This window comes from Arachis ipaensis, chromosome B06 (genome assembly GCF_000816755.2).
Source record: "Arachis ipaensis cultivar K30076 chromosome B06, Araip1.1, whole genome shotgun sequence".
NCBI classification, from domain to species: Eukaryota; Viridiplantae; Streptophyta; class Magnoliopsida; order Fabales; family Fabaceae; genus Arachis; species Arachis ipaensis.
In genome coordinates this window covers 74,645,568-74,654,765 of record NC_029790.2, presented here as the reverse complement: position 1 = coordinate 74,654,765, position 9,198 = coordinate 74,645,568, and positions in this window count along the sequence as shown.

Below are 9,198 nucleotides of genomic sequence, written 5' to 3'. Positions count from 1 at the left end.
CATATCCAGAATTTTTCAAATCTTTTTAATTAATTAGCCATTTTAGCATTCGAATTATTTATTTATCTTTTTACTTTTTCTCTTAATTTTCGAAACTTTTATTTTATTTTTCATTTATTTTGTTTTATTTTTCGCTTAATTTTAATTAAATAAAAAAAAATTAAAAAAATCATATCAATTCCCTTTTCTCCATCATGGACATAAGTGGAAGTGAACAGTCCAGAAGGACTCTGGGGTCATATGCTAACCCCATTACAGCTGCATATGGGAGTAGCATCTGTATACCTCCCATCAAAGCAAGCAGTTTTGAGCTAAATCCTCAGCTCATTATCATGGTGCAGCAAAATTGCCAGTATTCCGGTCTTCCACAGGAAGAACCTACTGAGTTTCTGGCACAGTTCTTACAAATTGCTGACACAGTACGTGATAAAGAAGTGGATCAAGATGTCTACAGATTATTACTGTTTTCATTTACTGTAAAAGATCAAGCTAAGAGGTGGTTAAATAACCAACCCACAGCAAGCATAAAAACATGGAGACAGTTATCAGATAAATTCCTGAATTAATTTTACCCTCCAAAAAGGATGACACAGCTAAGGCTAGACATCCAAGGCTTTAGACAAGAGGATAATGAATCCCTTTATAATGCCTGGGAGAGGTACAGAGGGAAGCTGAGAAAATACCCCTCTAAAATGTTTTCAGAGTGGGTACAGTTAGACATCTTCTACTATGGGCTTACAGAAAAAGCTCAGATGTCCCTAGACCACTCAGCTGGTGGATCTATACACATGAGAAAGACGATTGAAGAGGCTCAAGAACTTATAGATACGGTTGCTAGAAATCAACACTTGTACTCTAGCAGTGAGTCCTCCATAAAGGAAGAAGCTAGGGCAGTAACAACTGACCCTAATCCTCAAGAACAGATTATTGAGCTTAATCGACAATTACTCCTTATGACAAAACAATTAGCAGAATTTAAAGAGATGCTCCAAGACACTAAATATGCTAACAAGAATATGGAAGCACAATTGAATCAGACAAGACAGCAGCTATCTAAATAGATAACAGAAGAATGCCAAGCTGTCCAATTATGGAGTGGGAAGACATTGAATAAATCAGCTCAAAGTAGCAGAAAGCCAAGAAAGGAACAACTGATAGAGGATGACCAAACCACTACCCAAAATCCCTCTGAGGACAGCAAGAGCCCAGAGAGGAATAATTCTGGCATTCAAACACCAGAAAAGGGTGAAAGATTGGCGTTAAACGCCCAGTGGATGCCCACTTTTGGCGTTCAAACGCCAGAAAAGGGAGAAAAGTTGGCGTTAAACGCCCATTCCCTACCCAGTTCTGCTGTTCAAACGCCAGAAAAGAGTGGGAAGCTGGCGTTAAACGCCCATCCAGCACCCAATCCTGGCGTTTAAATGCCAATGAGGGATCAGACACCTGCAAGTGCTGATAGTAACCCCTCTAAGAAGGCTTCTCCAACCACCTCTGTAGGGAATAAACCTGCAGCAACTAAGGTTAAAGAATATAAAGCCAAGATGCCTTATCCTCAGAAACTTTGCCAAGCAGAGCAAGATAAATAATTTGCCCGCTTTGCAGACTAGCTCAGGAGTCTTGAGATAAAGATCCTGTTTGCAGAGGCACTTGAGCAAATACCCTCTTATGCTAAGTTCATGAAAGAGATCTTAAGTCATAAGAAGGATTGGTGAGAAACTGCAAAGGTGTTTCTCACTGAAGAATGCAGTGCAGTCATTCTGAAAAGCTTACCAGAGAAGCTTACAGATCCGAGAAGCTTTATGATACCATGCACATTAGAAGGTGCTTGTACCAAGACAACTCTATGTGACCTTGGAGCAAGTATTAACCTAATACCTGCATCCACCATCAGAAAGCTTGGCTTGACTGAAGAAGTCAAACCAACCCGGATATGTCTTCAACTTGCTGATGGCTCCATTAAATACCCATCATGCATAATTGAGGACATGATTGTCAAGGTTGGGCCATTTGCCTTTCCCACTGACTTTGTAGTGTTGGAAATGGAAGAGCACAAGAGTGCAACTCTCATTCTAGGAAGACCATTCCTAGCAACTGGACGAACCCTCATTGATGTCCAAAAAGGGGAAGTAACCCTGAGAGTCAATGAGGATGAGTTCAAGTTAAATGTTGTCAAAGCTATGCAGCATCCAGACGCATCAAATGACTGCATGAGCATTGATATTATTGACTCCCTGGTGGAAGAGGTCAATATGACTGAGAGTCTCGAATCAGAGCTAGAGGACATCTTTAAAGTTGTTCAGCCTGATCTAGAGGAACCAGAGGAAATAAAAGAACCTCTAAAAATTCCTCAGGAAGAGGATAAGCCTCCTAAACCCGAGCTCAAACCACTACCACCATCCCTGAAATATGCATTTCTGGGAGAAGGTGACACCTTTCCGGTGATCATAATCTCTGCTTTAAATCCACAGGAAGAGAAAGCACTAATTCAGGTGCTGAGGACACACAAGACAGCTCTTGGGTGGTCCATAAGTGATCTTAAGGGCATTAGCCCAGCAAGATGCATGCACAAGATCCTATTGGAGGATGATGCTAAGCCAGTGGTTCAACCACAGAGGCGGCTAAATCCAGCCATGAAGGAGGTGGTGCAGAAAGAGGTCACTAAGTTACTAGAGGCTGGGATTATTTATCGTATTTCTGATAGTCTCTGGGTGAGCCCTGTCCACGTTGTCTCCAAGAGGGGAGGCATGACAGTGGTTTATAATGAAAAGAATGAACTGGTTCCTACAAGAACAATTACAGGGTGGCGTATGTGTATTGACTACAGAAGGCTCAATATAGCCACCAGGAAGGATCACTTTCCTTTACCATTCATAGACCAAATGCTAGAGAGACTAGCAGGTTATGACTACTACTGGTTTTTGGATGGCTATTCAGGTTACAACCAAATTGCAATAGATCCTCAGGACCAAGAGAAAATAGCATTCACATGTCCTTCTGGAGTATTTGCCTACAGAAGGATGTTTTTTGGTCTGTGCAATGCACCTGCAACCTTTCAGAGGTGCATGCTCTCTATCTTCTCTGATATGGTAGAAAAATTTTTGGAAGTTTTCATAGATGACTTTTCAGTATTTGGAGACTCCTTCAGCTCCTGCCTTGACCATTTAGCACTTGTTCTGAAAAGATGCCAAGAGACCAACCTTGTTTTAAACTGGAAAAAATGTCACTTTATGGTGACTGAAGGAATTGTCCTTGGGCATAAATTTTCAAACAAGGGAATAGAAGTGGATCAAGCTAAGGTAGAGGTAATTGAAAAATTACCACCACCTACCAATGTAAAGGCAATCAGAAGCTTTCTGGGACATGCGGGATTCTACAGGAGGTTTATAAAAGATTTTTCAAAAATTGCAAAACTTCTGAGCAATCTGCTAGCTGCTGACACGCCATTTGTGTTTGACACAGAGTGTCTGCAAGCGTTTGAAACCCTGAAAGCTAAGCTGGTCACAGCACCAGTCATCTCTGCACCAGACTGAACATTACCATTCGAACTAATGTGTGATGCTAGTGACCATGCCATTAGTGCAGTGTTGGGACAGAGGCATAACAAGCTTCTGCACGTCATTTACTATGCTAGCCATGTTTTAAATGATGCACAAAAGAATTACTCAACCACATAAAAAGAGTTACTTGCAGTGGTTTATGCCATTGAAAAGTTTAGATCCTATTTAGTAGGTTCAAAAGTGATTGTGTATACTGACCATGCTGCTCTTAAATACCTACTCACAAAGCAGGATTCAAAACCCAAGCTCATAAGATGGGTGTTACTTCTGCAAGAGTTTGATATAGAAATAAGAGACAGAAAAGGGACAGAGAACCAGGTAGCTAATCACCTGTCCCGGATAGAACCAGTAGTAGGGGCGTCCCTCCCTCCTGCTGATATCTCTGAGACCTTTCCGGATGAGCAACTCTTCGCCATTCAGGAAGCACCATGATTTGCAGACATTGTAAATTATAAAGCTGTGAGGTTTATACCCAAGGAGTACAGCAGGCATCAAACAAAAAAACTAGTTTCTGATGCAAAGTACTACTTATGGGATGAACCATATCTCTTTAAGAGATGTGCAGACAGAATGATCCGCAGATGCGTGCCCAGAGAAGAGGCACAGAAGATCCTATGGCATTGTCATGGATCACACTATGGAGGACATTTCGGAGGTGAGCGAACAGCCACTAAGGTCCTCCAATGTGGGTTCTATTGGCCTACTCTCCATAGAGATGCCCGAGAGTTTGTGCGTAACTGTGACAGTTGCCAGAGAGCTGGTAACTTACCTCATGGTTATGCCATGCCTCAACAAGGGATCTTAGAGATTGAGTTATTTGATATATGGGGTATTGACTTCATGGGTCCTTTCCCACCATCATACTCAAACACTTACATTCTGGTGGAAGTAGACTACGTATCTAAATAGGTAGAAGCAATTGCCACACCCACTAATGATACTAAGACAGTGCTGAAGTTCCTCCAGAAACATATCTTCAGCAGATTTGGTGTTTCCAGAGTACTAATTAGTGACGGGGGAACTGATTTCTGCAATAAACAGCTTTACTCTGCTATGGTACGATATGGAATTAGCCGCAAAGTAGCAACTCCATATCATCCATAGACAAATGGGCAGGCTGAAGTCTTTAATAGAGAACTAAAAAGAATCCTGGAACGAACTGTAATTGCCCGTAGAAAGGATTGGGCAAAAAACTTGGATGATGCTCTGTGGGCATACAGAACAGCATTCAAGACTCCTATAGGAACCTCTCCATACCAGCTTGTGTATGGCAAGGCCTGTCATCTGCCTGTGGAACTGAGACATAAGGCCTACTGGGCAACCAGATTCCTAAACTTGGATGCTAAGTTAGCTGGAGAGAAAAGATTGCTCCAGCTGAATGAGCTAGAGGAATTCAGACTCAATGCTTTTGAAAATGCAACAATTTATAAGGAAAAAGCAAAAAGGTGGCATGACAAGAAACTGTCATCTAGAGTCTTTGAGCCAGGACAAAAGGTTCTGCTATTTAACTCTAGGCTCAGATTATTCCCTAGGAAATTAAAATCCCGGTGGAGGGGACCATATGTGATTACAAGTGTGTCACCATATGGATATGTTGAGCTTCAGGTTATTGACTCTGACAAAAAGTTCATTGTTAATGGACAGAGAATCAAACATTATCTTGAAAGCAATTTTGAGCAAGAATGATCAAAACTGAGGCTTGAATAAAACTCAGTCAAGGTCCAGCTAAAGACAATAAAGAAGCGCTTATTGGGAGGTAACCTAATTTTTATTTATCTATGTTAATTTTCCATTTTCCATTGTTATTTTATGTTTTCTGTAGGTTGATGATCATGTGAAGTCACAAAAACAATTGAAAAAGCAAAAATAGAATGAAAAACAGTATTAAAAATAGCACACCCTGGAGGAGAAGCTTACTGGCGTTTAAACGCCAGAAAGGGGGCACAGAGCTGGTGTTTAACGCCAGAAAGGGGCACAGAACTGGCGTTTAACGCCAGAAATGGGCACAAAGTTGGCGTTTAAACGCCAGAAAGGGGAGAAAAGCTGGCGTTAAACGCCAGAAATGGGCAGCAACTTGGCGTTTAACGCTAGGATTAGCAAGCAAGGGCATTTACACGCCAATATGGTGCAGAGATGAGAAATCCTTGACACCTCAGGATCTGTGGACCCCACAGGATCCCCACCTACCTCACCTCTCTCTCTCTTCTTCACACCTTCCGATAACACCCTTCCCCAAAAACCCTACCCACCTCACAATTCAAATTCAAACCATTTCCCTCCTAAACCCATTCCATCTCCTCCATTTTTCTTCTTCTTCTAATCCCTTTTTCTTCTTTTACTCGAGGACAAGCAAACCTTCTAAGTTTGGTGTGGTAAAAGCGTTGCTTTTTGTTTTTCCATAACCATTTATGGCACCTAAGGCCGGAGAAACCTCTAGGAAGAGGAAAGGGAAGGCAGTTGCTTCCAACTCCGAGTCATGAGAGATGGGGAGATTCATCTCAAAAGCCCATCACTAGAAAGAGGATGGAGCAAACAAGAGAGCCCACTCATGGACCTCAACAAAAGAAACCCATTATCCTCCATGAAATCAGAGAGGAGCAACAAAGGCCAAGAAGAGACATTGAGGAGCTCAAGCACTCCATAGGATCTTCAAGAAGGAGAACTAGCCGTCATCACTAAGGTGGACCCATTCTTTAATTTCCTTGTTCTTATTTTTCTGTTTTTCGATTTCTATGCTTTATGTTTGATTTATTTTTGTGTCTTATTACATGATCATTAGTGTCTTAGTGTCTATGCCTTAAAGCTATGAATGTCCTATGAATCTATCATCTTTCTTAAATAAAAAGTGTTTTAACTGCAAAAAGGAAAAAGAAGTACATGAATTTTGAATTTTAAAACAGATTAATTATTTTGATGTGGTGGTAATACTTTTTGTTTTTCTGAATGAATGCTTGAACAGTGCATATTTTTGAATTTGTTATTTATGAATGTTAAAATTGTTGGCCCTTGAAAGAATAATGGAAAAGGAGAAATGTTATTGATAATCTGAAAAATCATAAAAATGATTCTTGAAGCAAGAAAAAGTAGTGAAAGGCATGCGAAAAAAAAAGAAGAAAAAAAAAGAGAAGAAAAAGAAAAAGCAAGCAGAAAAAGCCAATAGCCCTTTAAAACAAAAGGCAAGGGTGAAATAAAAAAGGATCCAAGGCTTTGAGCATTAGTGGATAGGAGGGCCTACATGAATAAAATCTTGGCCTAAGCGGCTAAACCAAGCTGTCCCTAACTATGTGCTTGTGGCGTGAAGGTGTCAAGTGAGAAACTTGAGACTGAGCGGTTAAAGTCGTGGTCCAAAGCAAAAAGAGTATGGTTAAGAGCTCTGGACACCTCTAATTTGGGACTCTAGCAAAGCTGAGTCACAATCTGAAAAGGTTCACCCAGTTATGTGTCTGTGGCATTTATGTATCCGGTGGTAATACTGGAAAACAAAATGCTTAGGGTCACGGCCAAGACTCATAAAGTAGTTGTGTTTAAGAATCAACATACTGAACTAGGAAAATCAATAACACTATCTGAATTCTGAGTTCCTATAGATGCCAATCATTCTGAACTTCAGAAGCGAAAAGCTAATTACCCCGCTCATCTAATTAAGACTGATCTTCATAGATGTTTTTGGAATTCATTGTATATTCTATTCTTTTTATCCTAGTTTGTTTTTAGTTGCTTGGGGACAAGCAACAATTTAAGTTTGGTGTTGTGATGAGCGGATAATTTATACGCTTTTTGGCATTATTTTTAGTATGTTTTTAGTATAGTTTAGTTAGTTTTTATTATGTTTTTATTAGTTTTTAAATAAAAATCACATTTCTGGACTTTACTATGAGTTTGTGTATTTTTCTGTAATTTCAGGTATTTTCTGGCTGAAATTGAGGGATCTGAGCAAAAATGTGATTCAGAGGCTGAAAAAGGACTGCAGATGCTGTTGGATTCTGACCTCCCTGCACTCGAAGTAGATTTTATAGAGCTACAGAAGCACAATTGGCGCGATCTCAATTGCGTTAAAATGTAGACATCCTGGGCTTTCCAGCAATATATAATAGTCCATACTTTGCTTGAGATTTGATGGCCCAAACTGGCGTTCCAAGTCAGCATAGAAATTCTGGCGTCAAAACGCCAGAACTGGCATGAAAGCTGGAGTTAAATGCCCAAACTGGCACAAAATCTGGCGTTTAACTCCAAGAAAGGTCTCTACACGTGAAAGCTTTAATGCTCAGCCCAAGCACACACCAAGTAGGCCTCGGAAGTGGATTTTTACACTAACTATTCTAGCTTACTCATTTTCCGTAACCCTAGGTCATTAGTTTACTATAAAAACTACTTTTAGTGATTCATCTTATACCTCATGACACTCATACACGCAAGACTCCTTCCATGGCAAGCTATATGTTGGTGGATCACTGTTGTCAATGGCTACCATCCGTCCTCTCAGTGAAAATGGTCCAAATGCGCTGTCACCGCACGGCTAATCATCTGTCGGTTCTCACTCATGTTGGAATAGGATCCATTGATCCTTTTGCGTCTGTCACTACGCCCAGCACTCATGAGTTTGAAGCTCTTCATAGTCATCCCTTTCCAGATCCTACTCAGAATACCACAGACAAGGTTTAGACTTTTCGGATCTCAGGAATGGCCGCCAATTATTCTAGCCTATACCACGAAGGTTCCAATCTTAGATTAGAAACCCAAGAGATACACGTTCAAGCTTGATTGCATGTAGAACGGAGGTGGTTGTTAGGCACGCGTTCATAGGTGAGAATGATGATGAGTGTCACGGATCATCACATTCATCGGGTTGAAGTGCGAATGAATATCTTAGAATAGAAGCAAGCGTGATAGAATGGAAAACAGTAGTAATTGCATTAATTCATGAAGAACAGCATAGTTCCTTACCCCCAACAATGGAAGGAGCCTTGGGTGTATGATGAAGAAGACAGTAGGAAAGCAGAAATTTAGAAGACAAAGCATCTCCAAAACCTCAACCTGTTCTCCATTACTGCATAACAAGTATTTATTTCATATTCTTTTACTTTTTACAATTAAATCTGAGAATTATTGATATCCTGACTGAGAGTTACAAGATAACCATAGCTTGCTTCAAGTCGACAATCTCCATGGGATCGACCCTTACTCACGTAAGGTATTACTTGGACGACCCAGTGCACTTGCTGGTTAGTTGTGCGGAGTTGCAAAAGTGTGATTGTAATTTCGTGCACCACTTGCTCATCATAGTTTAACATTTTTAGAGCCCAAAATGCTCTATGCTCAAGTTCAACTGGTAAGTGACAAGCCTTGCCATATACCAGTTGGTATGGAGACATTCCAATGGGAGTCTTATAGGCTGTCTTGTAGGCCCATAGTGCATCATCCAGCTTCTTAGACCAATCCTTTCTTGAGCTTCCAACAGTTTTTTCAAGGATTCGTTTCAGCTCTCTGTTGGAGATTTCAGCTTGCCCGTTGGTCTGTGGGTGGTATGGGGTTGCCACTTTGTGCTTTACTCCATATCTAAGAAGGAGTGTCTCGAGTTGTTTGTTGCAGAAGTGTGTCCTTCCATCACTAATGAGAGCTCTAGAAACTCCAAATCTGCTGA